The 17,318-nt window shown below is 43.0% G+C and overlaps 1 pseudogene; it reads left to right on the top strand.

The window, feature by feature from the left end:
• Nucleotides 1-14,695: 14,695 nt before the first annotated feature.
• On the top strand, nucleotides 14,696-15,355 carry LOC128340307 (thyroxine-binding globulin-like; annotated as a pseudogene).
• The last annotated feature ends 1,963 nt before the right edge of the window (nucleotides 15,356-17,318 follow it).

Here is a 17,318-nt window from a genome sequence, read left to right as displayed (position 1 = left end):
AGCAGGGCAGCTGGATGACCTTAGTGCTTTGGGTTACCCTACTGGGAGTATATCTCCCAGAGTACTTCACTCATCCCTCCCAGGAATACCCCACCACCACCACGATGAGGCAGGATAGCAGGACTTGGGGCAGGGATTTGTCTAAGCCCCTTTTGAAGACATTCAAGCTAGTGGCCATAACCACATTCCATGGCAGAGAATTCCATACATTTATCATGCGGTGTGTGGAAAAGGATATCCTTTTGTTGTCCTAAATTTCCCAGACTTCAGTTTCATGGGAGGACCCCTGGTTCTAGTGTGCGAGATAGAGAAATTTCTCTCTATTCACCATCTCTATTCCATGCTTAATTTTATACACCTCTACCATGTTTCCCAGTAGGTGCTGCTTTTACAAACTAAAAAGCCCCAGATGTTGTAGCCTTGCCTAATAAGGAAGGTGCTACAGGCCCCTGATAATCTTGGCTGTCCTCTTCAAGAACTCCAAAAGGTTAGTGAGGCAAGACCTGCCCTAGCACAAGCCATGCTGGTTTTCCTTCAGCAAGGCCTGTTCTTATGAACGTTTAACAATTTTGTCCTTAAGTATGATTTCCTCAATTGAATTTACTTGGGACAGAAGTTAAGCTAACCAGCTTGTAGCTAAGCCAGCTTGTCAGGATACCTGGAGGTGGATATGGAATCTCAGTCAACTCCACCTACTCCACCTCCCTACATATTGAGTCAAGGCTGATGCTACACTCAGAAACCTGATGGACATCTCTCCCCTTTCAACCAAAATTCTGGGATGCTGTCTCTGTTGACATGTTCATTGTTCTGCCTTGTATCATCCCCTGTTTTTCCATCAGGGCAGCTGTACTTTTCCATCACCAACTTATACAAATTTTCCCTTCACCTGATGGGATTTCAACCTTTACTTTGTTTAATGTTCTTAATTCAGGCTGGCATTGGCAGTAGTCTGGAACATATATAATGAGGAGGTACAAGGTGAACGACAGAGAGTTCCAAATTAATAAAATATGTTTCTCTTGCCTCCAGAGCTCCAAAGAACTACCTCTGCTTAATTAGAAAAAAATATCTGAAAAGAACGTATATATTAAATAATCCCATCTTAATTTAGTATTAGAGAATGATTTGTGCCATAGCTAGCTGATTTTGTGAGGTCAACATATTTCTAGACGGGCTTCTTATAAGGCCTACAAGCTTCACCCAACCCATGACTATAAACAGTATTATTCACACCCAAGTCCACTTCTCTGAGAGGTGATGAATTCTAGAAATCCATCTAGGAGTATTACTTCCTTTAGATGAAACTTACAGTGACATGGTGATATGTGGCTCATTTCCAAATATACAAGCTGAGCATTAGAGCTCAACAGCAGAGCTCTCACATAAACACAACAGGTGACTGCAGTTTTGTTCCAAGAGAGAAAACTAGCATTACAGGGGACTTTGACTCTCTCCCCTTTTTATACATTGCAGTCTCCAAAAACCCTGCACAGCTCTCCTTCTCCATAGCTTGCCACGTGTATCTTTCCCCACTGATTTTGCAGACACTTAAGCTCGCCACACGATCAATGTGGAGAGCCTAAAGGGGGTCTGTGGGGAGAGTGGGCTTGGCATGCTCTCTATGCACACGAACAGGAAGCCCTAATTGGGTGGCTGGATCGTCCACCCAGATAATTACCAGCTCTGTCATGGAGTCAGTTGGAGTGGCCAGTTCAGGGGCCTCCTGGACCCTGAAGTCCCAGAATGCCCCATGAAAGTGCACAGGGCATTCTGGGGAGCCTCCCGACCCCAGGAGACTTGTTGTAGCCTGCCCGTTGGGGAGCTACTCATGAGTCGCTGTGGCACAGAGCCATGCCACGTTGACACACAATCAGGAAAATGGGCTTAGTGGAGTGCATGCTGTGCTAACCTAATGAGGGGGGGGCGCATTTAAACTGGCTTGAATTGTTGCAGCACATGACCAGCCGGAACCATGATGGGCTCTCTTAGCTCGGTTTTGGCTGGCTGTGAGAATAGCCTCATTATGTAGAGTGGGTAGGAGTGTGATGAGTCTTCTCATATCATCTATATCACACTTAAAGGGACAAGAGAAAAAGACAAAAGGAATATCATAAGTGAGCAAAATAGAATGTATTCAGGAGAAAAACACATAGAAGGGACAACCTCTATTTCTTAATCATTTATTTCTCAATGGAACAGCCTGAAAATGAGTCAGAAAAAGGCACTCAACATGCAGAAGTTCCATGACAAATTTCAGATAGGTTTTTAGGTGACCTCAAACTTACTAGCATGTAGATTGTTCAAGACTTAACAGTGGCACAATGCTGTTTGTTTATGACATTTACTGAATACATTTCAGACAAACTTTCTCAGTCTTTTTATGAAATACTATTAAAACTGTGGGAGCAAAGATTGCCCCAGTACCCCTTGGTGGCAATTGGGAAGGAGAGGGGCTTCTTCTGGTGGATCATGGGGAATTGACAGGTTGTTGTTTTTTCCTGGACATTGCCTCTCTTATCTCCCCTTCTTTCAGAGCAAGATTCATGTATTCATCTTCATAATACAAGCTCTACCATGGCAGTATACAATAATGAAGATGATAAAGAGGTTTGGCAGGCTGCGGTGAAGGCTGGAGCTTTCCTGCATTCCCTGACAGATGAGCAGCTGCCCTCCCCACGCTCCTGCACCGTGCCCACATGAGCAGCGATGTGGCAGAGGAAGACGCTGGGAGTGGGAGGACTCCCCGCTCCAGCATCCCAAAGTGCTCCGGGTGATGAGCACAGGAGATGTTCTCATTAGAGCAGCCGCCACACGTGGCACAGCTGCTCCTTCTCCCTGGCTTGGTGCCAGAAATCACAGGGGGGGGGGGGCGGGGGGGAGCCAGATTTGGTGGTGGGGGAAGCAACAAGATTAAGATCGCTCTAGCCGCTTCACACATGCAGCCTAACCCAGGCTGGCCTGCCCCATCCTGGATTAGGCTGCACATGTGAATACCCTTAAAATGTAACATGTTTCAGAGAAGACATTGAGGTGCTTCTCATCCAAGCAGGTCTATGTGAAGCAACCAGGTCAACATGCTCATTGCATCATGCAAGCTTCCCCTGCCCCCCCCCCCCAGTGTGGCAACAGTTTCCCTCTTACTAGCCTTTTCAGTCTTTCCCTTCACCTGCCCTGATTGCCATGTTTTCTTGGATTTATTTTTTTAAATCAATGCAGCGAATTGCACAAGCCTGCTACATAAATAGTGAAGTGGGACAAAGCATTCACAGAGCCGCCCAGCGATCAGACTAGCAACCCTTGGCATCACAACTCCAGTTCAACGGTCTCCCTGTGCTTCTAAAGAAAGGAACTTCTGAATGTACTGTAAGTATGGAAAGATCAAATTTTAATTAGGTATCGGAGAATAATCTCGGTAGCATCTCCTTGGTGCCTTAGCTGTGTGGATGCAGTAAGCCTTTGTGTGTCCAACAGTTTCGCTAACCAGTATATATGAAATTTATTGTTATGCATCCCCAGGACCAGTTCTCTGCGCAGGGATGGTGCTTCTCAGATTCCAGTTTCTGGGAAGGAGAGATCACTGGAGGCTTATGGCACCTTTGTAAGATTTGATTTATTTACTGATTTACACTGTTTAGAGTGGAAGTAGTAGAGCTACCAGCACAGCCATGGGTAACCTCAGTTTCCAGAGAGCAAAGCCTGTACCTTTGCTTCACTTCTGCTTTCTGTCTCACTTTTGCACTCCAGCCTCCAGAACCCTCATCTGCTTCTTCCTCTCTGTAGGTTGTTTGCTGTCTGTCTTTTCATTAACTACCCAATTATTTAGCTGGATTCATCAGAGGGTGATGGGAAGAGTCACCTTACACCAGCTGTACCACATGTAAAGGGACAAAAAATCAGGCTGTATGGCATAGGCCAGCAAAAAAATCTGCTAAATGAGAGAAACATACACAAGAAGAGAAAAATATTTGTTTGTTTTTCTGCAGAAATGTCAAAAATTGAGCCAGAACACTGATGCTTCATAATAAGGTTGTTCCCAAGACCATACTTGCCCATATTGGGGGAAAAGCAGAAACCTGCCTGCTTTCCCCCACATGACCAGTGTCACTCCTGGGCTTCCCAGTGCCACACACCCACACGACCAGCGGGTGAGCATTCTGGGAGCATTCTGGGTTACAGGGGGAATGTAGGTGGCAGCCTTCCACATCCCACAATGCATTGTGTGAGGAGCATGGTTCAGTGGGGGATGTCCCCACTGCCAGACACTCTTGCAGCACCATGCCTGTATGTAGTGATAAGGATGAGAAAGTGTTTATAGACATTTGAATTCCATATCATTTGTTCTGAGATGTGGAGATGTTCAAAGATGTTCCAAATGGAAAAGTGATTAAAAGAGTGTCCTTGAGATGGTATACTCTAAATAATAAACACTGTTTGTTTCCAGTCTTTCCCCCTAATATCTCCTTTCTCCTTGTTGCAATTGTTTTTATTTGGTACATGCTGAGTCCGGGTGGTTTTTTCATACCTTGGTGGCCATCTGGCTGGGTGCTTTGATTTCATGTGTTGTGGGAGCTTTGCCTTCCAACCCCCTCCCCATTCTATTTTCTAGTGTGGGGGGGCGTTGTTGATGCCTTAAATTTGCAGGGCACATATAATTTCTTGTAAACACAGTCAGACAGGTATTATTGACTGGTTTATTTTATCCAGACATCGAGTCCTTCCCAAGGACCTGGGATGGCTGAATTTTATGGTCAATGTTGTTGCTGTTATAGATATCGTTGCAGAATATAGGCTCTTCCCAGTAAAGTTGCTTTTTGTAATTGACTGATCGTGATTTCTTTGGCCCCTATGGTGTTGAAGTGCTCTTCAAGTTGTTTTGGAATTGCACCCAGGGTGCCAATTACTGCTGGAATTATTTTGGTCTTCTTCTGCCACAGCCTTTCAATTTCAATTTGTAGATCTTTGTATTTTGTGATTTTTTCTATTTCTTTTTCTTCTATTCTGCTATCACCTGGTATTGCTATGTTGATTATTTTGACTTGTTTTTCTTTCTGCTTGACTACAGTTAAATCTGGTGTATTGTGTGGCAGATGTTTGTCTGTTTGTAGTCGGAAGTCCCATAATATTTTTGCATCTTCATTTTCTACAACTTTTTCAGTTGTATGGTCCCACCCTTTTTTGGCTACAGGTAGCTTGTATTTTTTGCAGATGTTCCAGTGTATCATCCCTGCTACTTTTTCATGCCTTTGTTTGTAGTCAGTCTGTGTGATCTTTTTACAACAGCTGATTAGGTGGTCCACGGTTTCATCTGCTTCTTTACAAAGGCGGCACTTGCTGTTTGTTGTGGATTTTTCTACTTTTGCTCTTATTGCATTTGTTCTAAGTGCCTGTTTCTTGTGGAGCCAGTATTAAACCCTCTGTTTCTTTCTTCAAGTTGCCATTCTTAAGCTATTGCCAGGTCTTGGTGGTGTTTGATTTTCTGTTTATATTGCGCAAATGTTGACTATATCGACAGAGGGAGTGTGACTCTGCTGGTTCTTCTGGATCTCCCAGCGGCGTTCGATACCATTGACCATAGTATCCTTCTGGATCACCTGGAGGAGTTGTGGATAGGGGGCACTGCCTTGCAGTGGTTCCGTTCCTATCTCTTGGGTAGATTCCAGATGGTGGAGCTTGGTGACAGTTGCTCCTCAAAATGGGAGCTGTTATATGGAGTGCCTCAGGGCTCCATTCTGTCACCAATGCTTTTTAACATCTACATGAAACTACTGGGTGAGGTCATCAGGAGGTTTGGTGCTGGGTGTTATCAGTATGCTGATAACACCCAAATCTACTTCTCCTTTCCATCTTCAGGAAATGGCACTAATTCCCTAAATGCCTACCTACAGGCAGTAATGGTCTGGATGAGGGAGAACAAATTGAAGCTGAATCTAAGCAAGACGGAGGTGCTCATTGTGGGGGAGCAGAATCTGAGGGGTGAGTTAGATCTTCCTGTGCTGGATGGGGTTACACTCCCCCAGAAGGAACACATGCGCAGCTTGGGAGTACTCCTGGACCCAGACCTCACCCTGGTATCTCAGGTAGAGATGGTGGAGCTTGGTGACAGTTGCTCCTCAAAACGGGAGCTGTTATATGGAGTCCCTCAGGGCTCCATTCTGCCACCAATGCTTTTTAACATCTACATGAAACCGCTGGGTGAGGTCATCAGGAGGTTTGGTGCTGGGTGTTATCAGTATGCTGATGACACCCAAATCTACTTCTCCTTTTCATCTTTAGGAAATGGCACTCATTCTCTAAATGCCTGCCTGGAGGCAGTAATGGGCTGGATGAGGGATAACAAATTGAAGCTGAATCCAAGCAAGACGGAGATGCTCATTGTGGGGGATCAGAATCTGAGGGGTGAGTTAGATCTTCCTGTGCTGGATGGGGTTACACTCCCCCAGAAGGAACACGTGCGCAGCTTGGGAGTACTCCTGGACCCAGACCTCACCCTGGTATCTCAGGTAGAGGCCATGGCCAGGAGTGCTTTCTATCAGCTTCAGCTGATTTGACAGCTGCGCCCATTCCTTGAAGAGGATGACCTCAAAACAGTGGTGCATCAGCTGGTAACCGCCCGGCTTGACTATTGGAATGTGCTCTATGTGGGGCTGCCTTTGTACGTAGTGCGGAAACTTCATTTAGTTCAGAATGTGGCAGCCAGATTGGTCTCTGCGGCAATCCGGACAGACCATATTATGCCTGTTTTGAAACAGTTACACTAGCTGCCGATATGTTTCCGGGCAAAATACAAAGTGCTGGTTATTACCTTTAAAGCCCTGAATGGCTTGGGTCTGAGATATCTTATAGAGTACCTTCTTTTACATGACCCCCACCGCACATTAAAGTCATCTGAGGAGGTCCATATCCAGTTACCACCGGTTCATTTGGTGGTGACTCAGAGGCGGGCCTTCTCTGTAGCTGCTCCTGGGCTGTGGAATGTACTCCCAGAAGAAATTTGCAATCTTAATTCCTTACTGACCTTCAAGAGAGCCCTTAAAACCCATCTGTTTGGCCTAGCCTTTCAGGGTTTTAATTAGTTTTAATTGTTTTAATGCTAAATGGTTTTCAGGGTTTTAATCATTCTGATAGTTTAATTGTTTTTTAAGATGCTTTTAATTGGTGTTCATATTTATATTTCTGTTTTAATTGTTATTGGTTTGAATGGTTTCTGTTTTAATTGTAAACCGCCCTGAGCCATTTCAGAAGGGCGGTATAAAAAAAAATTCGTATAAATAAATAAATAAATAATATACAGTGGCTTATTTTTTTCCATTTTTCTGCTCGGTTCATTACTTGTTCTTTCTTGTAGGCCTGCTTTGTTTCATTGGTGTTTAATAATTTATCATTGTTAGCCATTTAAAGTGTATCTTCTTCAGTGTTCTTTATATATTCTTCAAGGCCTCTTTTCTCCTCCTCTACTGTTTGATGGACTTGCAGCATTCCTCTTCCACCTGAGCTGTGAGGGAGGTATAGCCTATCTACCTCACCGTGGGAGTGCAGAGCATGACTGATAGTCATTATTTTCCTGGTCTTATGATCTAGCACCTGTAGTTCTGCCTGGGTCCAGTCTATTATTCCTGCAGTGTTAATAGGTATAGCCCAGGTGCTTATGACTTGTATAGTGTTCCCGCCGTTGAGTTTGGACTTTAGGATTTTTCTAACTCGTCTGATGTATTCTCTTCCAATTTTTCTTTTAACTTCAGTGTGTGCGATGTTATCAGCCTGGAGAATGCCCAAGTATTTGTAATGTTCTTTCTCTTCCAGGACATTCCAGACAACTTCAAATCGTCCATTTAAAGCAGATGGTTTATTTTACTTGCTGTTTTAGATGTTTGGTGTCCGAGGCCTGTTTTATTTAATATTTGTGAAAGTGGACTCATGGCGATTACAAACAACAGAGGGGATAATGAGTCGCCTTGGAAAATACCTCTTCTGATGCTAACCTGTCCAAGTGCCTTGCCATTGATTTTTAACTGTGTACTCCACATGCTCATTGCTTTTTTATATAAATATCTGAATGTTTTTGCTGATACCAGTTGTTTCTAAACATTCTAGTATCCATGTATGAGGCAATGAGTCGAAGGCCTTCTTGTAGTCAATCCATGCAACACTTAGATTTGTTTTTCTTCTCTTGCAGTTTTCTAAAATCATTTTGTCAATCAGCAGCTGGTCTTTTGTGCCTCTGGTGTTTGGGCACAATTTTGTGCCCCTCTGGTGTTTGGACAATTTTGTGCCTCTGGTGTTTGGGCAATTAGTTAATAAGTGGTGCATTACTTCATCTGCTATTATTCCAATTAATTATTTGAACATGGTTGGCAGGCAAGTTATCGGTGTATAATTACTTGGAACTGCACCTTTTGGTGGGTCTTTCATGATGAGATTAGTTTCCCCAGTTGTTAGCCATTGTTCGATATCACCTCCTTGCAAAATGTGATTGAACTGTTTTGATAGTTGTTTATGAAGGCTTGTTAGGTGTTTAAGCCAAAAGCCATGCAGTTGATCGTCGCCTGGTGCAGTCCAATTTTTAATTTTCTTTGCTCTTTCACTTATTAATTCTGGTGTTATTAGATCTTGCATTTGTTGGTTACATTTTTCGACCTCTTTTACCCAGCCTGCTTTTTTATTATAATCTATTGGATTGTCCCATATTTTCCCCCAGAATTGCACTGTTTCTTCTGTATTTGGTGTTTCTACGTTTCTTGCAGTTTCTCCTTCTATGCTTTGGTAGAAACGTCTCTGATTCTACTGGAATTGGAGATTCTGCCTGTGTTGTGTAATTCTGGCTTCGTATCCGCTAATCTTCTGCTGTTATTTGCTGCTTTATTATTTCCAGGACTTCTCTAATTTTCCATGAATCTAGGTGGTATTTTTGGATCAGATACTGTTTGGTGTTTTTATTCTTCAGCTTCTTGTCTTTCATATCTTTCAATTTACTAGCATCCGATCTAAGGCTGGCGTATTTTTTTTCTAATCTAATCTCCCACTTATGTGATGTAGTACTTACTTTTTTAACAAGTCTACTGATCTTATATCTGAGCTCTTGTGTTGTTATTGTTGCTGCACTGTTCATTAGTTGATTTTTTCCTTGCAAATTATTGGTGGTTGTTTCTGCAAGTGCAGCATTGACATCTTTCAATGCCTGAGCAAGTTGTTTTTTGGCAACTGGTTTTTGCGCTGGAAGTCAAACCCTGGTAGTTGCTTGATTCATGTGCTCAGTTATTTTTTGCTTTAGTTCTTGTTGCTTTTCTGTTAAATGGCATTTGGGTTTTTGAGGTGGAGGCAAAGGGGAGGTTTCCTGGTTTTGATTTTGAAACAGTTCAGCAACAGTGGCATCCTCAATTTCCAACACCTCCTCCACCTGCGCGTGAGCAACTTCTTTAGTTGGTGGTAATTCTTTTTCCGTATCTTGAGCCTGTGTTGCTCTTTGCAGTTCTTCCAGCTCACCTTCTGTGAATACTTTATTTCTTATAATGAATCTTCTCTAGTCTGCTAGCCTTTGTTCTGTTATTTCTGTATCTAGATGCTTCTCTTTCCAAATTCGGTACATTCTTTTAAAATAACCTTTTCTAGTTGGACTAAACTTGAAATAGCAAATCATGATTTCCTTGTTGGTGTTTTTCATATATTTTTTCCAGTTAAGCGATGTTTCTTCCAGTAACCTTGCAGTCTCCAGCCCTGGTTGCTCAACTCATGATCCTGTGTCCTGTAGCCCACTTGCCATCAGATGTCCAGGGACTCCAGCACCTGCTGTGGTCCTTGTTGACCCGGGCAATGACCAATAAAAACGATTTATTAAAGTTACATCTCACCATATTGTTGATGGGAGAGGCACTCTTCGTCTGGCTCCTCTGATGAGACCTGTCTAGTATGGTTGGACCTCTGGCATAGCTCTCACCTTCCTCAGAGTATGCAAGCCCCACAACGACGCCAAGGTAGTGCTTCACTGGGGGATTATGATGATTTTTATTATTATTAATTTAATTTCTATCCTGCCCTTCCAAAAATGGCTCAGGGTGATTTACACAGAGAAATAACAAACAAATAAGATGGAACCCTGTCCTCAAATGGCTCACAATCTAAAAAGAAATATCTGATAGACACCAGGCAACAGCCACTGTAGGTACTGTGCTGGGGGTGGATAGGGCCAGTTACTCTCTGCCTGCTAAATAAAGAGAATCACCACATTAAAAAGTGCCTCTAACTTTTCTGCTGTTTCCCAGGTCCACATATTAAATAATAAGTAATATTAGCTAGCACGATGACTCCAACATTAGGTTCTGACAAATACATTGCCACTGTGGTGAAGTACTTGTAAAGAAATGGGTAGTGCTCAGCAACTAACTGCAAGGAAACATTTACGAGACACTATTTCCTGCCACAGTTGGCATTTTCATCTCTCTCTCTTTCCCTGGCCATCCTCCAAGGCATGCAGGTAGTCTGGGATGGAGCTGTAGTTTTGAGAAATGACACCTGCTTTGCATGAAGTGGGTTCCAGGTTCAGCCCCTGGCATCTTCAGCTAGGGCTGGAAAGACTGGAACCCTGGGCCCGGGGAGCTGCTGCCCATCAGTGTTGGCGGCACCAATGGCCTTACTCAGTGGAAGGCAGCTTCATATGTTTCCCCTCCATTTATACTCACAAGGACCCTGTGAAGTGCGTTGGGCTTAGAGATAGCAAGTGGCCCAACATCCCTCTGTGAGCTCAAGTGGGTGAGGCTGTTGTGGCAGTGGGGGTGAATTACTTAGTTCTCATGTTACGCTGGAGATTGGGGACTTGGAGTAGGTGGTGTGTGTGTGTGTGTGTGTGTGTGTGAGAGAGAGAGAGAGAGAGAGAGAGAGAGAGAGAGAGAGAGAGAGAGAGAGAGAGAGAGAATGGGTCAGGACTCCAAAAGGGATCCGTTGCTTGGGTGTGTTTGTGTGGAGGGTGATAAAGTGCTGAGTTCTCATGTTATGCTGGGAGTTGGGGTCTGGAGTGATTGTGGGGAGAGAGGGGGGGACTCCTAGAGGGATCTGTTGTTTCTGTTATGGTCTGATTTCTCGGTGCTTTTGTGTGTGCGGGGGTGGTGGTGGTCTTCCCTTTAAATAGACAAACAGAAATAGATGTTGGGGGAAATGTCTCAGTCCTCAACAGTGGTTTGGGAAATTAAAAAAATCTCATCTGCTTTGTGCAGGGCACATTCACATCAAGAGACTAGAGAAAAGGACTAGGGTGTGGGTGGTGGGTGGTGCAGTACAGAGTTCTATTGTATACTGGGGGTTTGGGTTTGGGTCTTGGAGTGGTGGTGGGTATCAGGGATGAGAGAGAGAGAGAGAGAGAGAGAGAGAGAGAGAGAGAGAGAGAGAGAGAGAGAGAGAGAGAGATGGGACTCAAAGAGGGATCATTTACTTGTGTCAACAACTGTTACAAATGGTTTCCTGGATGCATGTTGGCTCGGCAGCAGTGGTTTGTACTCATTCCCAGCTTCTGTTCAAGCCAAGCCCCCTCTCCATCAATTAGAGAAATAGAAATAAATGTGGAAAAAAGTCGAATACTCAACTATGGTTTGGGAAAGAAAATACTCTCATCCATTTTTTGCAAGGTACTTTCTTTCATTCTTCACCTCATTTTCCTATCCCACCTTCCACTTTCTCTTTCTCTTAAGTTCTCTATCCATTCTCATTTGTCCCTTCCCTGGCCCCGCCCTTAGAAATAGTTTTGGAGACACTAATAGGTTGGGGATGATGGCAGGCAGGGGGGCGGGGCTATAAAGGCCTCTAGGTGATGATGCTTAACTTGCAATTGTGCTGGTGGGGGTGGGGTGCACCAGTGGTGGTGGTGAGGGGCTCTATAGGTCTTTAGGTCCAGAATCCAAAATTACCTAGTTGTGCCACTGGCCTAGAAAGCCTATAGCAGCTAGAAGACCAAGAGAGAGAGAGAGCGAGAGAGAGAGCGAGAGAGAGCGCTATGCATTAGCAGATAAATGAGGCTGCATGATAGCAATAGCAATAGCAATAGCACTTACATTTATATACCGCTCTATAGCCGGAGCTCTCTAAGCGGTTTACAATGATGTAGCATATTGCCCCCAACATTCTGGGTACTCATTTTACCGACCTCGGAAGGATGGAAGGCTGAGTCAACCTTGAGCCCCTGGTCAGGATTGAACTTGTAACCTTCTGGTTACAGGGCGGCAGTTTTACCACTGCGCCACCAGGGGCTCAACCAGAAACAAATTTGGAACTTCGCCATTAGTTCGACAGTGTTTTCCCTGAGAACAGAGTAAACTTTAAGCAAACTTTATAACTATATAATTATATAAATATAGTTATAACTATAAAGTTATCGTTAGAACTATAACTATATAAATATTCACCGTATTCATACTGGGGATCTGAGTTTATTATATATTAGTTTATTATATATTATGTAGTGTGTGTGTGTGTGTGTGTGTGTGTGTGTGTGTGTGTGTAGCAGCAAGGGGCCCTTTTAAAAATCTCACCTCAGGGCCCACTCCAACCTTGGTAAGTTCCTGATTTAAATGACTGTGTGGTCATTCATACAATCAAAATCTGTGCTCTACCGCGGTTTGGGAGCTCTGTTTGCTCCCAGTTTTCAGTTGTGTGAAAGCAAGGTAGAAGGAAACTTGATTAGCTTTCCCCAGGGGCATATCTAGGGTGGGGCAGGCAGGGCACATGCCCCGGGCACCACTTGAAGGGGGGCGCCATTCTTAAAAATTAAAAAAAAATTAAAAATGGCTGCTGAAAACAAAATGGCCACCATGCATGCTCAAATGGGCTCTATGAGGCCCTAGGCCATGCCAGGCCTTGCAGAGGCCATTTGAGCATGTGCAGTGGCCATTTTGTTTTCAGTGGCCATTTAAAAAAAATTTTTTTAAACGGCAACCGCACATAATCAAATGGTCCCTGCGAGGCCCTAAAGGCCAGCAGGGGGAGGGGGACCTTTGCAGACCCCCTACACATGGCTTTTAGGAAGACGCCCTGAAGGGGCTACAGGTAATTTCTTTTAAAAATATTTAATATGTCACTGTACACATATTTAGTTTGGCACTAAGTACAGACAATCAGGGCTTGTGAATACTGAGCTGAAGCTTATGAGCTAGGATTGTATTCATTTGCTCTTACTTTGCTTCTTGTCATAAGTGAGTTAAATGTGATGTCTTAATAATATAGCTATTAATGGTGAGTTTGTCTTTGAATCAGTGTGAAATCCTTAATATTAAGGCCCACTGGGAGTTTCTTGCTCTCATTTTACCTGTCTTTCTGAAAGACTAGAATATATTCCAAGCAGTGACACAGTTTATTCTGCATATCCTTTAATTATTTTCAGAGTATCTGGGAAAACTCCAATTCTCCATTTATTTTTAAAACTTATGTAATAGTGATGCTACAATGCACAATAGAGAATTAGACAGGCACTTCTGTTTAGTTTTCCAAGTACACCTCCACATAGTATTTGGGTATTTCATGAGCCCCAGCATACTGAAATTTGTGGTTTTCCAGCATTTTTTGGTCTGGCTACGTCCACTTAATCCAAAAGATTAACGAATTTAACTTGTATTTTTGAGCTGATATTATGGTTAAGTTATCTGAAAGATGGGTGTCAGATGTCTGGACAGGGGGCGCAATTTCAGTGCTTGCCCTAGGCGTTATTTCCCCTAGATACGCCTCTGGCTTTCCCTCCTACCTTGCTTCTACACACAATCTCTTCTACCCAGGTTTCCCTCTCACCTTGATTCCACACAAGCAAAAATTGAGAGCACACACAGTTCCCAAACCCGGGTAAAACAAGATTTTTGAATATGTGCATGACCTCTATGTGAAACTGGTCTGAGATTTCAAAATAGTAGTAGTTTTGAGGAAAGGACAGAGGGTGGTGGTGAATGATACAATGAGGGGCACAGAGGTGGAGCGATTCCTCACCCAGATATTGTTTTTCCTTCTCTGGACCATTACCGGGGTGATGGCGCACATCTCTCCCACAAGGGGACAGACATCTATTTGGCAGACCTGCAGAGGGGATTGGCTGCATTACTGCAGGGTTGGTGGGAGATGCATGGGGCCAAGCCAGGATAACCCCCTGCTGTGGCGCGTATAGTGCAGTTTGCAACCAATAGCGTAGGGCTGGTGCGGTGAGCATCTTAGGCACATGTTTTCAGGGAAAGAGAACTCCTAGCCATGACCTAGAAGCTTTATGGCTTAGGGATTTGTGGCTGGGATTTCTTCCAGTTTGTGGAAGCAGCACCTTCCTGAAACACTTTACAGCTTTGTGGTGTTTTTGTGATGCTGTTTGCAGATGGCTGACATTAGGTTGGATAGGAAGGGCAGACTAAACATAGGGCAAGGGGGTTATCTGGAGCCTAGTACATTTTAGTACAGGCTCGCACAATTGGTTGTGAGCCACTGGTTACTGCAGAAGAGCCAATCCCCATCTGTTCCAATTGTTATCAATACAGTTGTGGCCCATTAATACCAGTTTTGCTTGTCTCGTGTCTTCATTGTCTGGGTGCAAAGAGATGTCCTCAGTATCAAGTGCTGTAGAGACCATAAGCACAAAATAAAGATTCTGTCCTCATGTGTGGATAAATATCTTCCATTTTGACACTGAAATGTACAAAGATAATGTGATTCTTTTGTTGCAGATTAACTCCATAGGAATACAATGGCTAATGTTCACCTCTGTCTGCTGTTTGCTGGTCTCTGTGCTTTTACTTATGCTAATGATATTACTCTTCACCATGAGGACCATGTCCTCCAGCATGACACTCAATCTTCTGCTGAAGGTCATCAAAGAAGCAAAAACGAGATTTGTCTAAAGATAGTTGCAGGAAATGCTGATTTTGCCTTCAAATTATACCACCAGGCTGCTTTGGAGGATCCTGGCAAGAACATTTTCTTTTCTCCACTGAGCATTTTCACTATCCTTGCAATGGTCTCCCTGGGGACTGTCTGCCACTGCAAATCACCTTTTTTCAGTTCTTGGTCTGAACTATTCAGAGATGAGTGAGCAAGAAATACATGAATGTTTTCATCATCTCTTCCAAATGCTGAACCGCAATAACTCTGAAATTGAGTTGCATATTGGGAATGTTCTTTTCATAGATAAGAATGGTTGCCACTAGCAGAGTTCTTGAATGACTCCAAACATTACTATCAGGCTGAAGTTCTTCCAATAGACTTGAAAAATTTGACAGAAGCCCAGGCCCTGATCCAAAGCTACCTGAAGAAGAAGAGCAATGGGAAATTAGTCGATGTGATCCAGGGTCTTGATCCAGAGGATGTCATGGTTCTATATTATAAACTATATTATAATGAAAGGTAAAGTAAGTGGACTTTCCCTCCTAAAATAGTTGGAAAGTGCAAGCCCCTTCTCATCATGCAAACCATCAATGTTTTCCAAGCACTTATTGCAAATCGTAAAAAACCATGAAGAGGTTTTATGAGTGCTTGCAAGTTTATTCTGACAAAATTGCTTTTTTTTTTTTTTTACCCTTACCCCTTGGAAGCAAAATAAATTAAAATAAGACCTACCATTACTGTATGATGTGTGTAGGTGGTGGTGGTGGGATTGGTGACAAAAGGCTTTCCAGCCTACCCCAGAATTTCAGATGATGGTCCTGTTTATGTTGAGAATGCTTCAAGGGTCAGACCTGTATGAGAGCAAGCCAATCTCCCTCCTGCTGCCAATTACTGCCCACCAAATAATAGGGGTTTAGTTCTTGAGATGGGGGAGCTGGGAGTGAGGGAAGCACAGTTGTGATTCTTTTTGAAGATCAATCCAGATCTGGGTCTCGTTTGCAGTAATCTTCTCCAAATGAGCTACAATTTGTTCTGAAGTGGGTTTATACATATTGTCCCCCATCAGTTTGTGAACCTGCTCTATCCTTGAAGTGTAGCAATGCCTTTTTTAGTTGCATGTTGTTGCAAACTTCCTTTTTCTGCTATTAGGGATCTGTTCTTTGAGTAGTAGTTCTAGATGCTGCTTTCTCCAAAAGATTAGTTGCTGCTTCTCTCTGGTGTCCTTCTGCTCATTTTCAAGCTCTGTATGATGTCAGCAAATGGTTCTTCGATATAGTCAAAGAAAATCTCCTTGTCAAGAGAACCCCATAGACCTTGATCAGCCATTCAGATTATAGGCTTCTTTTAATTAAACAAGATGCAGAGGGGACGATCCTCAATCCTCAATAGCAGATATTTGTGGGCTTCAGGAAATTCTAGATAAAAAGGGGGATTGGAGAAAATCACTCCTCCATTTTATGCAAATGAAAAGAAGGTTTTAGAACACAACTATGAACACAAATGTACCTCTGAAAACTGAATTTCTAAAGCAAGAAACTGAAAATGTTCACAAGCATAAAGGCTCATATTCGATTTCTGATCTTTTAATTATTTTGGAATACAAATTGCACTCCTTTAGATTTTTAAAATGCACATTTTTTTTTGGCACAGTATAAACCTGATTCTCTTGCCTTTCTTTTCATAAGTCTCCTGGGAAAATCCTTTCAGTCTTCTGAATGCTGAAGAAGATTTCTTCTTTGTGGATGAAGACACAACAATGAAAGTTGACATGATGAAGAAAGACGGCTATTTTAAGAGTTACTATGATAAGAGACTGTTCTGTGAGGTGGTTGAGATCCCCTACAAAGGCAACGTTTCAGCACTGTTCATTCTGCCTGAGCAAGGAAAATTGAAACTGGTGGAAGAGGCATTGGGAAAAGAAATTTTACTAAAATGGAAGGGCTTATTGAAACTACGGTAATGCAGCATTCTATAGGGGATGTTTTGCCTCCATTTTCTGTGCAGATATTCGCTATCCCTATGCAGCTATAACTATGTACACTGTACCCGGTTGTTGTTGTTGTAGTTGTTGTTGTTGTTATTTCTTGTTTACACAGTCAGACAGGTTTTATTGACTGGTTTGTTTTATCCAGACATCGAGTCCTTCCCAAGGTCCTGGGATGGCTGAATTTTATTGTCAATTGTTATAGATATTGTCGCAGAATATAGGCTGTTCCCAGTAAAGCTGCTTTTTGTAATTGGCTGATGGTGATTTCTGTGGCCCCTATGGTGTTGACTTCAAGGTCTTTTGGAACTGCACCCAGGGCGCCAATTATCACTGGGATTATTTTGGTCTTTTTCTGCCACAGCCTTTCAATTTCAATTTGTAGATCTTTGTATTTGGTGATTTTTTCTATTTCTTTTTCTTCTATTCTGCTATGCTAAGTACTGTGCTGGGGGTGGATAGGGACAGTTACTCTCCCCCTGCTAAATAAAGAGAATAACCA

Source organism: Hemicordylus capensis, chromosome 1, assembly GCF_027244095.1.
Source record: "Hemicordylus capensis ecotype Gifberg chromosome 1, rHemCap1.1.pri, whole genome shotgun sequence".
Lineage (NCBI taxonomy): Eukaryota > Metazoa > Chordata > Lepidosauria > Squamata > Cordylidae > Hemicordylus > Hemicordylus capensis.
The sequence above is the reverse complement of the archived record's forward strand: the minus strand, read 5'-3'. Positions and strand labels throughout refer to the sequence as shown.